Source organism: Pan troglodytes, chromosome 2 (assembly GCF_028858775.2).
Source record: "Pan troglodytes isolate AG18354 chromosome 2, NHGRI_mPanTro3-v2.0_pri, whole genome shotgun sequence".
Classification (NCBI taxonomy): domain Eukaryota; kingdom Metazoa; phylum Chordata; class Mammalia; order Primates; family Hominidae; genus Pan; species Pan troglodytes.
Window position 1 is genome coordinate 66,293,143 of NC_086015.1, and position 19,200 is coordinate 66,312,342.

The window sequence follows — 19,200 nt, forward strand, 5'->3', positions numbered from 1 at the left end:
TTTAGAAACAAATCACTACTGACCATGCCTGGATTCAGAGACAGGATTGAAGACAATGGCTTTAAATTCCTGCCTACGTTAGTAAAATCGCATAAAGGCACTAGAAGATGGGAACCAGAAGTTGGTTACTAGCAAGTTAAAATTGGCTTTTGTGATTACGAAGTTAAGTTTGGCAGAAAAGGATAATTACACCAGCAGTTTATCTGAACATAACAATTATGTTCCTCAAAAGTTGAAATGAAGAAATTAACTTTATCTAATTTGTGGTAATTTCAAATCATTTGACTTGTAGTTACTGGCCTATAAACTATTTTCCCTTTCTCACACCCTACACTTGCAGGGTATAAAGGCAGACTTTGTAGCAATATCCAGTGGGCCTTGCAAAGCTTAGGAGAACATTCTAAACCAGAGACATCTTTAGCACTATGTTAGGATCCATTCCATAAGCATTTCCTGCATGTCTACTACAGACCACATGTTAGTTATACTCTATATAGAATGTAGAGTTGTTGGCAGAGGCATTTCAAGTCAGATGAGACAAAGATGGTAATTTAGTCTTAAAAAAATTAGGTCTTCAATTTATTCCAAAATATTTAGTTGGCACTATAGTAGAGATGGTTTTTAGGGAAAGAATAAAAAAGACTATTGTGCACCAATGTGAGCAAACAAGTAAAACCTGTAATCACAGACACTCTGTATTACATAGTATGCTGACAAAATTCTGTTTATTCTATATTAGTTACTAGAACTCAGAAAACATTTTTCCATACAGTAAAAAATGTTCAAAGATAAGGACTACAACAGGGTCAAAAAGCCAAGGGTGCCAGTCAATTCTGCCACTTACAGTGTTATGAGGCAAGTTACTTCAGCTTCCTAAGTGCCATTTTCTTCATCTGTAAAATACAGAAACTAATGTTTACCTCATAGACTGCTCTGAGGAGTAAATGAGATGATGCATGCAAAGATCTTGGGATAGTAGACAGTAAGTACTCAATTAATACTAGCCATTTTAAGTATCATATAACCCTGCTTTATTTAATTGCTTGACAGACCTTTTGTCAATAATGAGTCAACCTACCTAAGCTTGCCCAATTAAATAGAAATACTGAGAAATTTCTGTCACTAATGAGGGAGCTCACAAAGTCAAATAAAGGCCGGGCGTGGTGACTCATGCCTGTAATCTCAGCACTTTGGGAGGATGAGATGGGCAGATCACTTGAGGTCAGGAGTTTGAGACCAGCGTGGCCAACATGGTGAAACTCTGTCTCTACTAAAAATGCAAAAATTAGCTGGATGTGGTGGCACACACCTATAATCCCAGCTACTCAGGAGGCTGAGGCAAGAGACACTTGAACCTGGGAGGAGGAGTTTGCAGTGAGCCAAGATCATGCCACTGCACCCCAGCCTGGGTGACAGAGTGAGACTCCGTCTCAAAAAAACAAAACAAAACAAAAACAAAGTCAAGTAAGATCCAAGAGAGGTGAATGGGGATAAAGGTAGGTAGTGAAAGCAACACATATACCCTACTGTCCAGAAACAAGAGTGGCAGAAGCAGGGAATGGATAAATACACATGATGCCCCAAAGCTTGAATATTTCTCTTCTAACCATTTAAGTCACTCTGTGCCTTCTAAGAAAGTTTTTTTTTTTTCAAAAAAGAAAAAAGCTCCATAATTTCAGAAAAGTGGAACAGAAGGCTTAATAATATTTGTTAATGTCAAGGACCAAGCACAGAATATTGCACAATACTATGAAAATGGTGAATGTTATTTCCTTCACTAGCAGCAGCGCTCTATCTCTGCCCCAAAACTCTATAAGCCAGTACAAACAATGATAATTCCTTTCTCCTCAGCCAATTTTTATCTCCTATATCTCTCGCTACTTTCAGTAGATCACTGTCATTATCATAACCATCATCATCCCTTAACCTAGGCTTACTTGGCCTCATTAGCGATTCATTATTGTATTATGAAGAAGTGGCCATAAATTAGAGGCACTTCATGTTTTGGTATTTATATGGTGAAAGTATCTCACTATATAAATAATATTATCTGTTCCCTGTGTCAACACTATTGACTTACTAAATAAGTTATGATTACTTTTCTTATAACACTTGGTGTTTAAACAGTAAATTTAAAAATATATGCCAATATTTAACATTTTCATGACTCAGGAATCCTGACAATGTTTCAAAATTGACCATTTAAAAATAGCTATATGGGATGGGCTCTTACAATAGATTATTAGAAATGCAACATTTTCCATAGAAAGATGGGCAATAATCATGAGAACTTATAATTTATCATTAATATTTGTTATTAAGATACCTTTTGCTTAAGACACATTGCTTAAGAATATGTGAACTGGATTTTGTGTCAGAACATTCCAACATGGTTAGCAGTTCTTTTCTGAGATTTTCATGTAATGTTTCTCTTATCTCACTGGTTAGGAACATGCTAAGAACAACCTGGGGTCCAAAAAATGCAACTCCCTTAGGTGCTTTTGCAGAGTGAAAATTACTCAAAAAGTTTGATGGGATTTTTCACTACCTCAATATTTGCTACTTTTCAAATCGCATTATTGGATTTACATCTAAATGCTGGCATGCCCCATGCTTCTGTTGAAGTAGCCCTTTTTTCTTCTATGTATAGCCTCTGTCCTCAGGTAATTCCATCCAAATCCATGGAATTATGTACTTTCTATATGCCAATGACTCCCAAAGTACATATGTTGTCCAAACCTATGCCCTGAACTCCAGATTTATATCCAGCTGAACATTTATCATCTCCATTTGTATATCTAATCAGCATCCCAAACTTAACATGACAAAAGCACAACTGGAATTTTCCCCCAACTTGTTCTTCCCCTAGTCTTCTAACAGTAGTAACATCTACTCAGGTAATCAAACTAAAAATCTAGCTGTCTTCCTTGACTTCTCCTTATTTCCTGCCATTTAAAAAGAAGAAACAATCCAATTTTTTAACACAGGCAAAAGAGCTGAACAGATACTTCATCAAAGATACACAGCTGGCAAGTAACACATAAAAATATACTCAATATATTTAGTCATTAAGTAAATGCAAAATGAAACCACAATGTAATACACATATTAGAATCAGTGAACTTGAAGACAGGTCAATATGTATAACCCAAAATAAAATACAGAGAGGAAAAGAATGAAAACAGCATAAAGAATCCAAACACTGTGGAATAATATCAAACAATGTACATACTGTATAACTGGAGAAGAAAGAGATAAAGAGGCAGAAGAAATACTTGAGGAAATGATGACTTAGGTTTTCCTGTATTCATGACATCAAGCCACAGATCCAAGGAGATTAGAGAACACCAAGCAGGATGACTACCCCTCCCACCCCCCCCCAAAAAAATCACACTTAGGCATATCATATTCAAATAGTAAAAACCAAACAAAAAAAAATCTTGAAGGCAGCCAGAGTTTAAAAAACACATTATCTAAAAGTAAATAAGAACTTATCTTCTTGTCATAAACCATGCAAGCCAGAAGACAACAGAGCGACATATTTGTGTTCACTTCTGTCAACTCAGAATACTATACCCGGTGAATAGGAGGTTATTCTTCTAAATGATTTATGTGAACAGGTAAAAATATTTTCTATTTAGAGCCATATTCTTACAGACTGTTTTTGTTTTCCAAATGAAAGTCAATACTTGAATAGATATGTTTTGTACTCAAGGTGATGTTCCGCAAATATGGTTAAATGAAAGCCTAATTAGTTGTCATTAAGGTATTTATTTAGGGAAAAGCTTAGGCAGTCAGCACAATCCCTATGTACTAAGCTAGAATTAGCAGAAGGAATGCTTATGTTGCTTTGTTAATAAAGCTCAAATGAAGACAGAAACATACATTCAGATTCACATCCACATTATGCAAGCAGGAAAACAAATCAAAAAGACAAGACTAAAGCCACTTTCGGGAATAACCAGTGTGCTTCAAAAAACACTTTGGCAGAGAGCAAAGAAATCCAAGTACATTGTTGAGTTTGCATCATGCAGGCTATGTGTAAGCCACATGAGATACAGAGCAAAACGGATAAAAGCCAATATGTTTAACGGATGTATTGGAAAAACATTTTTTAAATGCAAATATAAAGTTCTGTTAATTAATCTCCCTTAAAAACCAACTAATTTAATCTTGTCAATCCTGCTTAGAGCATTCAATAGTTCTTTAATGATATCATCATTCCTCACTTTACTACTACCATTTATCCAACTTTGCATTTCCTCCTTTCTTCAACTCACACTCATTTTCTAGCCAAGTCCAATCTATTCATTCACATACTGTTTCATCCCTACACTGAGGTATTTACCTGTCACACCCCTCACTTGAAATGCTATCCCCTTCACTCCAATGCTCAGATGATGACCTTCTCTTTGAAACTATTTCTGACTTGTTAACCTGTAACTATTTTTAGTAAGATGAGCCACTTGGTTTTATACTCCTGCTATGACAAATTATCCCAAGTCTATTCTTCATCTTGTTATGCAGGAGTTGTCTCTGAGAAACAAAAGGTGATGGGTGAATGAGGACATGAGATATGAAACCACTACTAAAGACAAAATGTTCAACACTCCCAAAGAGCCTTGGGATGGGGTGGTATTCTTTTAACATTATAAGTTGACATGGAAGGTGACCTCCCAATTATGACTATGTGAGGTGAGGGCCTTCAATAACTGAGAGCTATAAAAAGAGAATGCATAATGAGTAAATATTGTTCACTTTCCTAAATAATCTTTTAAACACTTTTATGAAAGTTTTTCTAAGAGTACTGTTCTCAGAGATAGAAATCTTATGCTAAGAGTCTATGCCTTAGTTTCTAGGAATGGATTGGGGTCACCCCATCTTAAATGTTAAACCAGTCTTCCAACCAAGAACTACAATAGTTGGGAAGGTAACTATCACAACCATGTTAACATTTATTGAATATATTTTATATACCTATCTCTACATATTCCAAGCCCTGTAGAAGATAGGAACAATGTAAAATAATATGCAGTTTCTATACAAAGATACACACATACACACACACACACACACACACACACGAAGTGTATACAGACCTGGACCGGGCATGGTGGCTCATGCCTACAATCCCAGCAGTTTGGGAGGCTGAGGTGAGTGGATCGCTTGAGGCCAGTAATTCGAAACCACCCCGGCCAACATGGCAAAATGCCATCTCTACTAAAAATACAAAAATTAGCTGGGTGTGGTGGCACACACCTGTAGTCCCAGCTACTTGGGAGGCTGAGGCATAAGAATTGCTTGAACCCAGGAGGTGGAGGTTGCAATGAGCAGAGATCACACCACTGCACTCCAGCCTGGGTGACAGATCGAGACTCTGTCTCACAAATAAATAAAATAAAATATATACAGACCTGAAAAGTTAAATAACACTACATGACAATTTATCATTAGGTTCCAAATAGATTCGTATTACATAAATTACAAATGGACTGGTATTATTAACATAAATAAGTGCCACAAGAGTTCAGAGGAAAAGCTTCAAGAAGGATGTGATACTTCAGCTGGACCTTAAAAAGCAGATAAATCTTGAGTGAAAAAAACAGGTAATGAAGGACATTCTGTTCACGTGAATGTTGGAAACAGACTTGCATAAACAAAACTTTTTGTCTTAAGAAATAAGATGAACTTGGAAAAGTAAGATAAGGTTTACACCATGGAAGACCTTAAATATCAACCTAAAGAGTTGGGACTTGACTTTGCCTGAAGGTGACAACCAAGGAAGATATATCAATAATGTTACTGTCAAAGAAAGACTATAAACAACTTCAGCAAAGTCTCACAATGTGCAAAAATCACAAGCATTCCTATACACCAATAATAGACAAGCAGAGAGCCAAATCATGAGTGAATTCCCTTTCACAGTTGTTACAAAGAAAATAAAATACCTAGGAATAAAACTTACAAGGGATGTGAAGGACCTCTTCAAGGAGAACTACAAACCACTGCTCAAGGAAATAAGAGAGGACACAAACAAATGGGAAAAAAAATTTGATGCTCATGGATAGGAAGAATCAATATCATGAAAATGGCCATACCACCCAAAGTAATTTATAGATTCAATGTTATTCCCATCAAGCTACCACTGACTTTCTTCACAGAACTAGAAGAAACTACTTTAAATTTCATATGGAACCAAAAAAGGGCCAGTATAGCCAAGACAATCCTAAGAAAGAAGAACAAAGCTGGAGGCATTGCACTACCTGACTTCAAACTATACTACAAGGCTACAGTAACGGAAACAGCATGGTACTGGTACCAAAACAGATATATAGACAAATGGAACAGAACAGAGGCCTCAGAAATAACACCACACATCTACAACCATTTGATCTTTGACAAACCTGACAAAAACAAGCAATGGGGAAAGGATTCCCTATTTAATAAATGGTGCTGGGAAACTGGCTAGCCATATGCAGAAAACAGAAACTGGATCCCTTCCTTACACCTTATACAAAAAATAACTCAAGATGGATTTAAGACTTAAAACCTAAAACCATAAAAACCCTAGAAGAAAACCTAGGCAACACCATGCAGGACATAGGCATGGGCAAAGACTTCATGACTAAAACACCAAAAGCAATGGCAACAAAAGCCAGAATTGACAAATGGGGTCTAATTAAACTAAAGAGCTTCTTCACAGCAAAAGAAACTATCATCAGAGTGAACAGGCAACCTACAGAATGGAAGAAAATTTTTGCAGTCTATCCACCTGACAAAGGTTTACTATCCAGAATCTACAATGAACTTAAAACAAATTTACAAGAAAAAAAACCCCATCAAAAACTGGGTAAAGGATATGAATAGATACTTCTCAAAAGAAGGCATTTATGCAGCCAACAAACATATGAAAAAAACCTCATCATCACTGGTCATTAGAGAAATGCAAATCAAAACCACAATAAGATACCATCTCATGTCAGTTAGAATGGGGATCACTAAGAAGTCTGGAAACAACGGATGCTGGAGGATGCGGAGAAATAGGAATGCTTTTACACTGTTGGTGGGAGTGTAAATTAATTCAACCATTGTGGAAGACAGTGTGGCAATTCCTCAAGAATCTAGAACCAGAAATACCATTTGAACCAACAATCCCATTACTGGGTATATGCCCAAAGGATTATAAATCATTCTACTATAAAGGCATGCACACGTATGCTTCTTGCAGCACTATTTACAATAGCAAAGACTTGGAACCAACCCAAATGCCCATCAATGATAGACTGAATAAAGAAAATGTGGCACATATACACCATGGAATACTATGCAGCCATAAAAAATAATGAGTTAATGTCCTTTGCAGGGACATGGATGAAACTGGAAACCATCATCCTCAGCAAACTAACACAGGAGCAGAAAACCAAACACCACATGTTCTCACTCATAAGTTGAAGGTGAACAATGAGAACACATGGACACACAGAGGGGAACATCACACACCAGGGCCTGTCGAGGGGTGGGAGGAAAAGGGAGGGAGAGCATTAGGACAAATACCTAATGCATGTGGGGCTTAAAACCTACATGATGTGTTGATAGGTGCAGCAAACAACCATGGCACATGTATACCTATGTAACAAACCTGCACGTTCAGGACATGTATCCCAGAACCTAAAGTAAAATTAAAAAATAAATAAATAAAGACTATAAAACAGACCATTTGAGTCAGTACAGTTTTTTTACATTTTCCTTGAAAACACTGCTTCTCAAAGATCAGAATTTTCTTGTACAGCTTTAAATATGGTCACTCTACTTAAAAGTATCCCAAGAACATTAAATTTTAATACAAATAGTACAGCTCTCTTTTAAGCAATAGGTCAAAAATAATGAAATCTATTCCACGCATGTGGAGATAAAATAGTATTATAATTTTGTGCTTTCAAAATATACCTCAAAATCCAAGATTTGTTAATTCTACTCCTCTGAGAAACTTTGCTCTGTGAGTTTAAAACGTTTTAAAATTAAGTTTAAATTATTTACTTGTCAATGACTTTTGAGAATTCATTTGTGTAAGTTCCAGGATGAAAAACGAATACCCAGTAATTCTGAGTCTAAAAGACATGGGAAAATTAGTTAACAACGCTGAATGAAAAATATAAATAAAGCTAAGAACACTATTGCAAGATTTACTGTAAAAAAAAAAAAAAACCCTTTATTTGCATGTCAAATCAATGTATAAATACCTTTATTCACCTGCTAAGTAAACTTTAGAGCTTATCAGTCTTTTCAGCTCATATTATTACAAAGATGAGAGAAAATATTATCTTTGAAAAGATAAGGGCTGGAAATTCATAGAATAAATCAGGACTAAAATACACCACAGTCTTGCTATCAAGGAAAACTCAGTCCATAAGATAGGCACATATACTAAGTTAAACAATTTATAAGGTTTTTACACCACCTTAGTAAGAAGACTATGTGTGATACAGTCTAAGAAAATAGATCTAGTTTACTGTTAAAGCCACTCTAAAATGAAAACCTTACACTTCATAGTGTCTTCCAATTCCAAAAGCACTTTCATATCCATTATCTCACTTGGCCCTCACAAGTATCCTGTAACGTAGAGAAAGAAGGTAATTTTTGCCTTTCTTACCAATGATGAAACAGTTCATCAGTAGCAAATCTAGAGCTGGAATCTACATGTTCTCATTCAATAAGATGGCTATTCAACACACTGCCTCTCTAGCAAATATAAGTCTAAGGGCTCAGCACATTTCAATTGTAAAGGTCAAACTCCCTAGTTCTATTCACAGCATAAACTGGAATATGCCTGGGATATGAAGTTTACTGATTTTTTTTATTTCTTTTCCTGTATATACTTTGTTTAAGGGTGTGCTACCCTTACCCGATGAAGGTAGAAATTTGATAGGGATATATTTACATGCAGCAAAGTTGGCAGAGAAGTAAATTTATATAAACCAATTTTTTTCACAAACCTTCCCATAAAGTCACATAAGTACTCTCAACAGACTGTATTTTAAAATATCAATAAGAACTGGTGATCTTAAAATGAATTACAAAGCATTCACGCTGTCAGAAATTCATCTGAACCATAAAATTATATATTTTTGAGAGAGAAATAATATTTTGGGCACATGAAATAAGTGAATGTTCCATCATTATACCCCTAAAACATCTTTTGTAGAGAATTTTCTCACACACATAAAGAGTTCACATGCAAAACAAACTGTAACAAAAACTATTCAAAAAAATCTTTCAGCAATGCTAAAATACTTTAACTATATAACATATTTTCTGTGCTGTGTCTACTGTGAATTACTTCTCTACCAAGAACTTACTCATACTAAGGATATTTAAAGCAAAGCAAATACCATACAAATAATTATTTAATCTTATTTCTCAGAATCCTTAGTTATCTGATAGCAATTCAAAGTACAGTCATGCATTACATTAATGATGGGCATATGTTCTGAGAAATTCATTGTTAGGCAATTTCATTGTTATTTGAACATCACAGAGTTACTTACACAAACCTAGAGTGCATAGCCTACTATATACCTAGGCAATATGGTACAGCCTATTGCCTCTAGGCTATGAACCTGTACAAAATGTTACCATACTGAATACTGTAGACAACTGTAACATAATAGTAAGTGTTTGTGTATCTAAACATATCTAAACATTAAAAAGGTACCGTAAAAATATGGCATTATAATCTTATGGGACCACCTTCTTATAAGTAATCTCACTGACAGAAACTTTGTTTTGCAGTGCATGACTGTATCATTTAAAACACATCCCTAGGATTTACTGTGACCTTCAAATGTCAACACTACGTTGATTCAGAAAGGATAACTTTCTAATACATTTCATATTATTATAGTAGTCCACATGTAAAAACCACACTTTATGAATTTTGTAAATCATTTATGTGAATGTAGTTATAGAAAGCATGTTTAAAATACCAGTTTTTAATTCTATCATATAGAAAGTCAAATTTCTAAAACACAAACTGAAAAAAAGCTATTGTGAGATGGGTTACATGATGGGTAAATATGTCAAATGTACAGCATTGAGGTACCAGCATCATACTTACAGTATCTTCATAGTTTTGCTTCTGCAGCCCTTTCCAATTTGAGGTCTGTCTTGTACCATTCAGTGTCACCATGGTTACCTAGACTTTATTTATTCATTTATTTTACACTTCTCTTCAGCTGAATAGGGCTAGGCTCTCTTCTAGGTATTGGGGATATAGCAATTAGCAAGATAGACAAAGTTCCTGTCTTCATGAAATGTATGTATATGCCAGCGAGAGGAAAGACAAACAAGTAGGCAAATATATATCAGACAGAGGTTAAGTACCACTTTAAATAAAGAAAGAAAGCAAGGTAAGAAGACAGAAAATGATGGTGAAAGGAATTGTTTTTGGCAGGGTGGACAGGAAAGCCTCACTCGGGAAGTGACTAGCAAAGAACATATAAAGCTCTGTGGAAGATATTCCAGGCAAAGGGAACATCAGGTGAAAAAGTCCTTGAAATGGGACTAAGCTTGGAGTACATCAGCAAGATAAGAGTGAAGAAAGGGGAACCTGGTAAGAAACGAGTTTAGAGAAGTAAGCAGGGATCTGATCAAGCAGGGCCTTAGAGGCCATGCCAAGGAGTGTGTATTTTATAAGGGCAATGGAAAGCCACTATAGGGTTTAAGGAGGGGAGTTACAAATTCTGATTTATGTTTTTAAAAAATCACTAAGACCATAGAGAAGACTGTAGAAGGAAAAATGTAAGATAAAGAAAACTAATGATGAAGGTGTCACATTTCTTTAGTACTTGCATGTTTGGACACAAGGTAGGTAGCACACTGTACCTATAACAACATACTCCCATAACTTAATTTAAGGTTATTCTTTGATCATGAAATTAGGAAGAAAAATGTAAAGGATAGGATCAGATATCCAAAGATATTACTCAAGACACTCATGGTGGATACGAAATAAAAGTCTTTTAGAAAAACCCCAAAATCTGATTTTAAAATAACTAAAGTATAACCTCACATATCACCAGATTGTATCCAATAACTAAAAGATTTTAAGCAATCAATTTTACAATATATGTTATTTTTAAATGAGCTAAAAAATGAGAGTGCTATACATTAAAGATTACAAACTCTCAGTCTGCTGGTATGTTTTAAATTTTTTGCTTTGTAGTTTTTTACTTGAATGACTTGCTAACACTGAGAAGTAAGATGATTTCATATGAAAATCCAGGTTTCTGTCTTTACCTCAAAAATCAGCAGCTCCAGGCTGGGCGCGGTGGCTCATGCCTGGAATCCCAGCACTTTGGGAGGCCGAAGCGGGAGGATCACAAGGTTAGGAGATCGAGACCATCCTGGCTAACACGGTAAAACCCCGTCTCTACTAAAAATACAAAAAATTAGCCTGGCGTGGTGGCGGGCGCCTGTAGTGCCAGCTACTCGGGAGACTGAGACAGGAGAAGGGCGTGAACCCAGGAGGCGGAGCTTGCAGTGGGCCGAGATCGTGCCACTACACCCCAGCCTGGGCGACAGAGCAAGACTGTCTCAAAAAAAAAAAAAAAAAAAAAAAAATCAGCATCTCCAGCACCTTTTATTCTTGCAAGGCAACAATCTTGGAAGTGAGCAACTCTATTTATTCTTATAGAATTCTACTAGAAGCTTCTCTAAAAATAAATGGATAAATTCTTTTACGTTACTTTTTGAGTAACATGGGACTTTTTATGTTGCTTTAAAAAGAAAAGAAAGTGTTTATCCTTTTGCCAACTTAAATATATTCCACTAGCATCCATGAAGAACCCATTATGAAACAATAACTGCTATGAAGAGTTTGGAGTCCAGGTAAATAATTCTAAAGGCACAGGAACTCTTGGAGATTCTGCTGAACATTTAGGCAAATGCTGACTCCAAGATCTGAGGTGTCCAATAAGGTCCTAGTTTCCAGTAGGGTGACCTGCACCTCCACACCTTTATGCATGACAGTAACATTTCTTACAACTTCACAGGGCTTACAAAAGTGGAGAGCAAGTCCCTTCACCCAGGGCATCAGCTGCCATGTATGAGCTAATCCACTATTCAGACAGATACTCAGAGCATAAACTGCTATATATAGGAAATGAGAATCAAATCAACTAATCCTCTCAAAAGGATTATGTTATTTCATATAAAATCTACAATAAAGCATTTTTAAAACATATCACATCCTTTCCTTTTTTAAGCTATCTGACAAGTCAGATGAGACTCCTTAGGTCTACTTTAAGTTATTTTTGTACTATTTGCTAGATACCACATAAATGTATGGTGTTCATAAACAAGAAACAGTTGCACTCTACAAGTCTATAGAAATGACAGTACACAACGAGCTGAGACCATGAGATGACAACAAAGTATAATCAAACAAGCTTTTCTTTTCCCTCATAAATACCATCAGAAACATAATTTTAGCACCCCAGAAAGCAACAAGCTAAAATTGTGAATTAAACAGATGTAAAAATATATTTTTAATGCAAAGCAAAGGAAAGAAAAATGCGATCTCAAATGTACATGCATGGATATCTATGGCAGATTTTGAAGTCTACTTTTATGGAACACACTTCATGAAAATAAGCTTTGCTTCTACTTAAACATTTCAAAACATTAAATGTGTAATAGTTTTCCCAATGGCATATGGTTTGAATTGATAGTGGTAAATAATTGTACATAAAATGAAACTACACTGAACTAAATGTTAGTAAAAGTGACAAAATAAAATACTAGCAATATAAACCATTGCATGGGTGTATGCCATATTACCAGGTGAAAAAAAAATTATTGCAATTACAGGCTTTCATTATTTATTTCGCCTTTATGTAATTACATCTTATACATGTTTATTTACTAATATCAATCTGAGACATCATTTTGAGAATATAATTAACTGGATAGTAAAACAGAACGTGTGCGTGTGTTACTATTTTTCTCTTTATTTCAAAAAAGTTGGTCTTTGTTAGTTGTGTTTAACTGCCATCTAGAGTTAAAATGAATCCATTTCTTTTCCCCTCTACTTCTTTTCAAAATTTTTGGCATACAGGCAAACATGTTTCACTTCTTCACATCAAACAAATATTCATCAGACAAAAAAACTGTAAAAGGATAACTTCATGCAATTTTTCAAATTACTGTTAGCAATTACACCTACTGCAAATACTTTAAGTTGACCAAAAATTAAGACTTACATTTACACTAGTTAAAACGCTATTTTTGACGATATAAACAAGCCAATGAACAACCTAATACACATCTGGACTTTGGGAAATACATTAAAAACTTCAGGTTATAGTCTATTTCATGACCTACAATTTGTTTTTTTTTTTTTGAGTCCAAGAAAAGCAGACCCAAATAAAAAGATATTCAGTAGTTACTTCATTTTTTTCACATATGAAAAATATGATTATGAAAAATTAGCTAAATCCCAGGCCGGATGCGGTGGCTCACGCCTGAAATCCCAGCACTTTGGGAGGCTGAGGTGGGCAGATCACCTGAGGTTGGGAGTTCAAGACCAGCCTGACCAACATGGAGAAACCCCGTCTCTATTAAAAATACAAAATTAGCCAGGTATGGTGGCACATGCCTGTAATCCCAGCTACTCGAGAGGCTGAGGCAGGACAATCGCTTGAACCTGGGAGGCAGAGGCTGAGGTGAGCTAAGATCGCACCATTGCCCTCCAGCCTGGGCAACAAGAGCAAAACTTTGTCTCAAACAAACAAACAAAAAAAATTAAAAAAAAAAAAAGAAAAATTAACTAAATCCCAACTGCATATTCAACTAACTAAACTTTTTACTATTCTTATGTTAAAAGTGGCATTCAAATCCCAATTTCAGCAGGGAGTTTGTAAGAATAAGCCATCAGTACAATTACTCAGCTTTCAATTTAAGAAAAGGCATTATTAAAAATCTATTTTAAAAAGGGATACTGAAGAGAAAAATGAAATTAGATTTCAAAATAAGACTTGATGCCCTAGCACAGAAGAAATGTATTCACATGAAGTGTTCCAAAAATTACGTAAAATATTACTGTTCTCATATAAATAGAGTATAGGTTTTTTTAAATTAACTTTCCCAAATGCATTAAACCACAACAGCTTTTTCTAACAATATTTTTATACATCATTAGATTCTGAAACAAAGAAGTTGCAATCCAGTAAAACTGCAACTCTTGTTCAAAGGAAATTATATGCAAGTTTTCAAGTGGATGCACACAGCAAACAATGATGATGAAAAACCGGCTGGTGCAAAGAGCCTTGAATGTTTTCAATAAACACAACTGTAGAGCATTACAAGAAGATGGCAATAGCAGAATACAATACTTATCAAGTACAGTACTCAAGTACGCATTTAAGAAGGTTCTTAATTGCTTGCTCAATTGTGGACTAATAAAGTTATTACAGGATTATAAGAATCAAAGAGGAACAAACAGAGAGGAAAAAAAATAAGCAAGCCTGAAGGCCGTGAACGAGAAAACGCCTACCTCAAGAAAAGCCTGGATTAACAGTCATAGAGACTAGTGAATGTACTGAGAGCCACTGGAAAATCATGGAAACAGGATTGAAAAAAAAAATAAAACCTTCTATAAATTTTATACGTCTGGAAAAGTGTCCATTTAAGACAATGGGTTTGTCTGAGCTCTAAATTACTGAAATTTGTGAAGTAAAAAGTACAGATGGTCCCTGACTTACAACAGTTCGAGTTATAATTTCTTGACTTTACAATGGGCTTATAGGGTATTAAATGCATTTTTGACTTACAATATTTTTGACTTACAGTAAGTTTATCAGGATGTAACCTCATCACACATTAAGGAGCATGTGCATACACATTTACTATGTATACTGTTGGGGCTTAGAAAACAACACTGCAAAATGAATGGCGTTTTGGCATGCTGAACACTTTGAACCATAATAGGAAGGCCTTAGAAATTACCTCAGAATCAAGGACTTTCTTCTTTATTTTTTTTTTCTTTTGAGACAGGAGCTTGCTTTGTCACCCAGGCTGGTCTCGAACTCCAGGCTTCAAGCGATCCTCCCACCTCAGCCTCCCAAAGTGCTGGGATTATAGCCGTGAGCCACAGCACACCTATAATCCCAGAATCAAGGACTTTCTAATCTCTCCTGTCCTCCCTTCTCCCCACCCCCAGAACAGGGTGAAATTTAACTCTTAATATTCCTTTATCCGCCTTAAGACCTGGCCCACCAAAGAGAACACAACTGCCTTCCATCCCCTCCTTGAAATTTTATTACCAGGAAAGAAGACTGAGGCATGTAACCACACCTGAAGGGATTTTGTTCTGCCTGTTAGGCTCAAATTACAAAGAAAAACATTTACAAGCTAGTATTTCTACCTCCCAGGTCCATTCATCTTCCCTAAAGTCATGTATTACCTCTGTAGAAATTGTCTACAGCACCCCCTTCACCATTTCCCTCTCCCCGCTGGAGTATTTAAGCCTCAACCATCCGGCCCCTCTTTGAGCCTCATATTTTATATGGCTCCTGTGTTTATGCACATTAAGTATATTTGTATGCTGTATTAGTCCATTCTCACACTGCTAATAAAGACATACCCAAGACTGGGTAATTTATAAAGATAAGAGGTTTAATTGACTCACAGTTCTGCATGGCTGGGGAGGCCTCAGGAAACTTACAATCATGGCGGAAGGTACCTCTTCACGGGGCAGCAGAAAAGCGAATGAGTGCACAAGCCAAGGGGGAAACCCCTTATAAAACCATCAGATCTCTTGAGAACTCACTACACGAGGACAGTATGGGGAAAACCACCACCATGATTCAATTCTCTCTACTTGGTCCCACCCTTGACACAGGGGGATTATTACAATGCAAGGTGAGATTTGGGTGGGAACACCAAGCCAAACCATATCATATTCCTTTTTCTCTTATTAATTTGTTTATTGTCAGTCATTTCCACAAAGGTTCAAAGAGAGTAGAAGGGACACTTTCCCTCTCCTGCTATAATACAACAAACAAATGACTTCCTAAGAATCAACATGCGTGCTTTCAATTTAAAATTTCTAATGTATTCTCAAGTGCATTTTACAACTACTGCGGTTTTTGTTTTTCCAAGGAAGGAAGAGGCATATGCAAATTCTCACTGGCAATCTCTAGGATTGAGCATAGTTTTATCAGCAAGATCTCCGCTGAGAATGTCTAGAACATAAACATCAACTGTCAGAATGATTTCTCTATTGCAGCATTTTATCTGATTGAACCTAAATTGATACCTGGTTCACTAACAAAAGCTCTAAAGAAGTATCTGCTTATAAATTCTCTCTACTCAATATCCATCAGGGCCAATTTAAAGCATTTCAGATATATTTTGAGTATAGAATATTTTACCATAATAAAATGAACAGACTATAATTATGGAACAAGGTAAATTTCTGATTATTTTATTTCAAAGTAAAGTACGCAGGCAATTGGACCCACTACCAAATTTCACCCAGGATTTCCTGAAATAGGAAGAAAAACTATGTCAGTCATGAGCTCTTTATTTTTTTAGTACTTGTCTATCCAGAGAAAACTCAAAGTGGGTCTAAAAAGATGGCCTTCATATAAACTATAACAGAATTTACTGTTAATAACTTGGAGTATTTGAAATAGTCAAGGATTCTGCAATTTTTTTATTTCTTACTCTTTAAAGCTTGTCCTTTCTTTTCCATCCTCCAGCCTTCCTTTTCTGTCTTCATTTCTATTTTCTACTCACCAGTCTTACCTCCTCCAATAATTTCATCTCTTTATTACTATCAAACCTCCGTTTTCAAATTATATGGCATCAGAAATGAAATCTTCAAAATTAAGGAAAATGAGGAGAAAACATTCTTCCCAATGCTTCCTTTCCATTAGGCCTCACACCAGATGTACTCACATGCACACATTTCTATGCAAGCTGCTTCCCTCATTTAGAACACTCCACACCACACTCTCCTGCCACCTGATACACCCAATCACAAAATGACTTCCAAATCAGCCCATTTTTCAAGGTCCACCTGAGTCTTTCAAAATGCTGTCTATACTATTCCAGCTCATAGTGCTCTCTCCTGTCTTCTCTATCATCCTCATAATCGGCATACTTTTTAATTCTATAACCTCAAGATAACATACAGAATTATTTAGAATACTAACATCAAACACTTTGAAGTTCATTTACTAGCAGTGTGATCTTAAGTAAATAATTTCTCTAAGTCTCAATTTTCTCAGCTATAAAAATGAGGATACTAAGACTTTGGCACACTTGCTCATAGGGTTTTTATGAGGATAAGGTGATTCATGGAAAGTGTCTGGTACAGAATAAACATTCAATAAAAACCATTTTTTATGTTGTCAGCCATCATCCTCCAGCTTTTTGTGTATACTTTAAAAGCTCAGCCAGATTCTAGGCTCTTAAGGGCAGATTACATCTTACAGATGTTTAATACATACATGTTTATAGAATGTATGACTAAATGATACAATGTTTTCTAAATAATGAAGCTGGGGGCAATTATAGAACATTATATGAGGCTGAGGAGATAATTATCGCATGCTGGTGCATAGAACCAGTCCAGGGGTTAGGAAACATTAATTTCACACCACCTTTGCAGATTATCTCATTATGGGTCAGTTGTTACTTAGTAGGTTGCAATAATTTTCATGGCTGTGAATGCCTCACTCCAGAAAGTATCCAAACTTACCTGATAAATACAGAAGCTGTATATTAATAGATACAATGTTGCCATAGATTCTTCCTCAACAGCCTGGTGTCTCACAGAAAGGATCAGCTGTGGGCAATATAATGAGAAGGGCAGCTATCACAGACCTTTAAGTAGAAAGTAACCACCTTTATTGGATGCTATAAAATAAATTATCAAAGTCTATCTAGATAACCCCCAAGTGTCTGTGATATATTCCTGATTGCTGTTCTTAAAAACTGCAAGAAAACTCCCAAGGTATTCCTTAGTTCACAGCTAAGGCGGATGGTGACCTACAAAAGTTGGGCTCAAAGTTGAAAGAGCCGGATTTGTCCCAACTGTGTTACTATGCAAACTTACGCAAAGCAGGGAGGTCAGCAGTTTGTCAAGCAACATACAAATGCTGTAATGAGCCTACAGTTATTATTTTCATGCAACCCATTACCAACTTAAGAAAAATCCTTATTTGTAAATGTACATAAAAAATAAACAAGAATTCCTTATAACCATGCAAAAGCTCTATTTCATTCCTAGAACAGAGGACCACTCAAGGGTCTACTTTTCATCTTTCCTAAGTGGTAAGGGTAAGGAACAGCAAAATCAAAGTTCCTATCAAGTGAAGTTAGAGTACTCTGAAATTATGATGAACGTTAACGGGAGGAATTACTTCATTCGTTCATTCAAATATATTTACTGAGCACTTACATGTCAGGCAGTTCCGGTTGCTGAGGATACATCAGCAAAGCAGAGACAAAAATACCTGTTCTTAGGATGTTCAAATTCTAGTGGTGGGTGCACCTGCTAAACAAATAAATGAGTGATTACACAATATATGTAATGTTACTGTGTTATGGAAAAAAATAAAGCAGGTGGAGGATAGGGAGCCAGGAGGTGGGGATATTCTTCTATTGGAGATTGAAGGAATGGTCCTGTGAGGTGACAGATTGAAAGATACAAGGAATCAAATCTATAAATGTCAGAAGGGGCTTTCCAAGCAAAGGAAACATTAAGTGCAGAAGTCCTGACGCAAGAGCTACGTTTTATGTAAATATTCTGCGAGGAGAAAATTTAAAAAACACCTTGGATTTTGGAGTCCTAGCTCTTTGTCTTTTACCAGCAGAGTATAATTTATAAAGAAAACAACTTTACCTCTCTTGAACCTGTTTCTTCCTCTGTATATTAGAGGACTGATACTACCATATACTTATTTCAAGGAACGAAAATTAAGAAATGCACTTTACAGAAACGAGATATTACAAAGTGCTAAATTAACAACCAAGCTTGTCTCCTTGGCTGTCAAATGAAGCTAATGTGCCCATTTCACAGGGCGTTGCGGGGACTCAATGAGATAACCAACGTAAATATGTCGACTGACACTCAGAAACCCCTCAAGGCATGATCCAGCAATACTACTGTCAACACAGGGTCTACGAACTATG

General features: G+C 36.0%; 1 long non-coding RNA gene across 14 annotated transcripts in view; it reads right to left on the bottom strand.

Annotated features, from left to right (window-relative positions):
- LOC104005583 (uncharacterized) overlaps window positions 1-19,200 on the bottom strand; it is a 105,004-nt gene that overhangs the window by 77,776 nt on the left and 8,028 nt on the right. For 9 of the 14 annotated variants that reach the window (XR_010155272.1, XR_010155271.1, XR_001713396.4 and 6 more), the window contains exons 2-3: window positions 18,467-18,562; window positions 17,765-17,851 (exon numbers count right to left, since the gene is read on the bottom strand). This is a non-coding gene — a long non-coding RNA (uncharacterized LOC104005583). The remainder of the gene's footprint in view (window positions 1-17,764; window positions 17,852-18,466; window positions 18,563-19,200) is intronic. The other 5 variants (XR_001713393.4, XR_001713400.3, XR_008547282.2 and 2 more) reach the window with 1 other exon arrangement.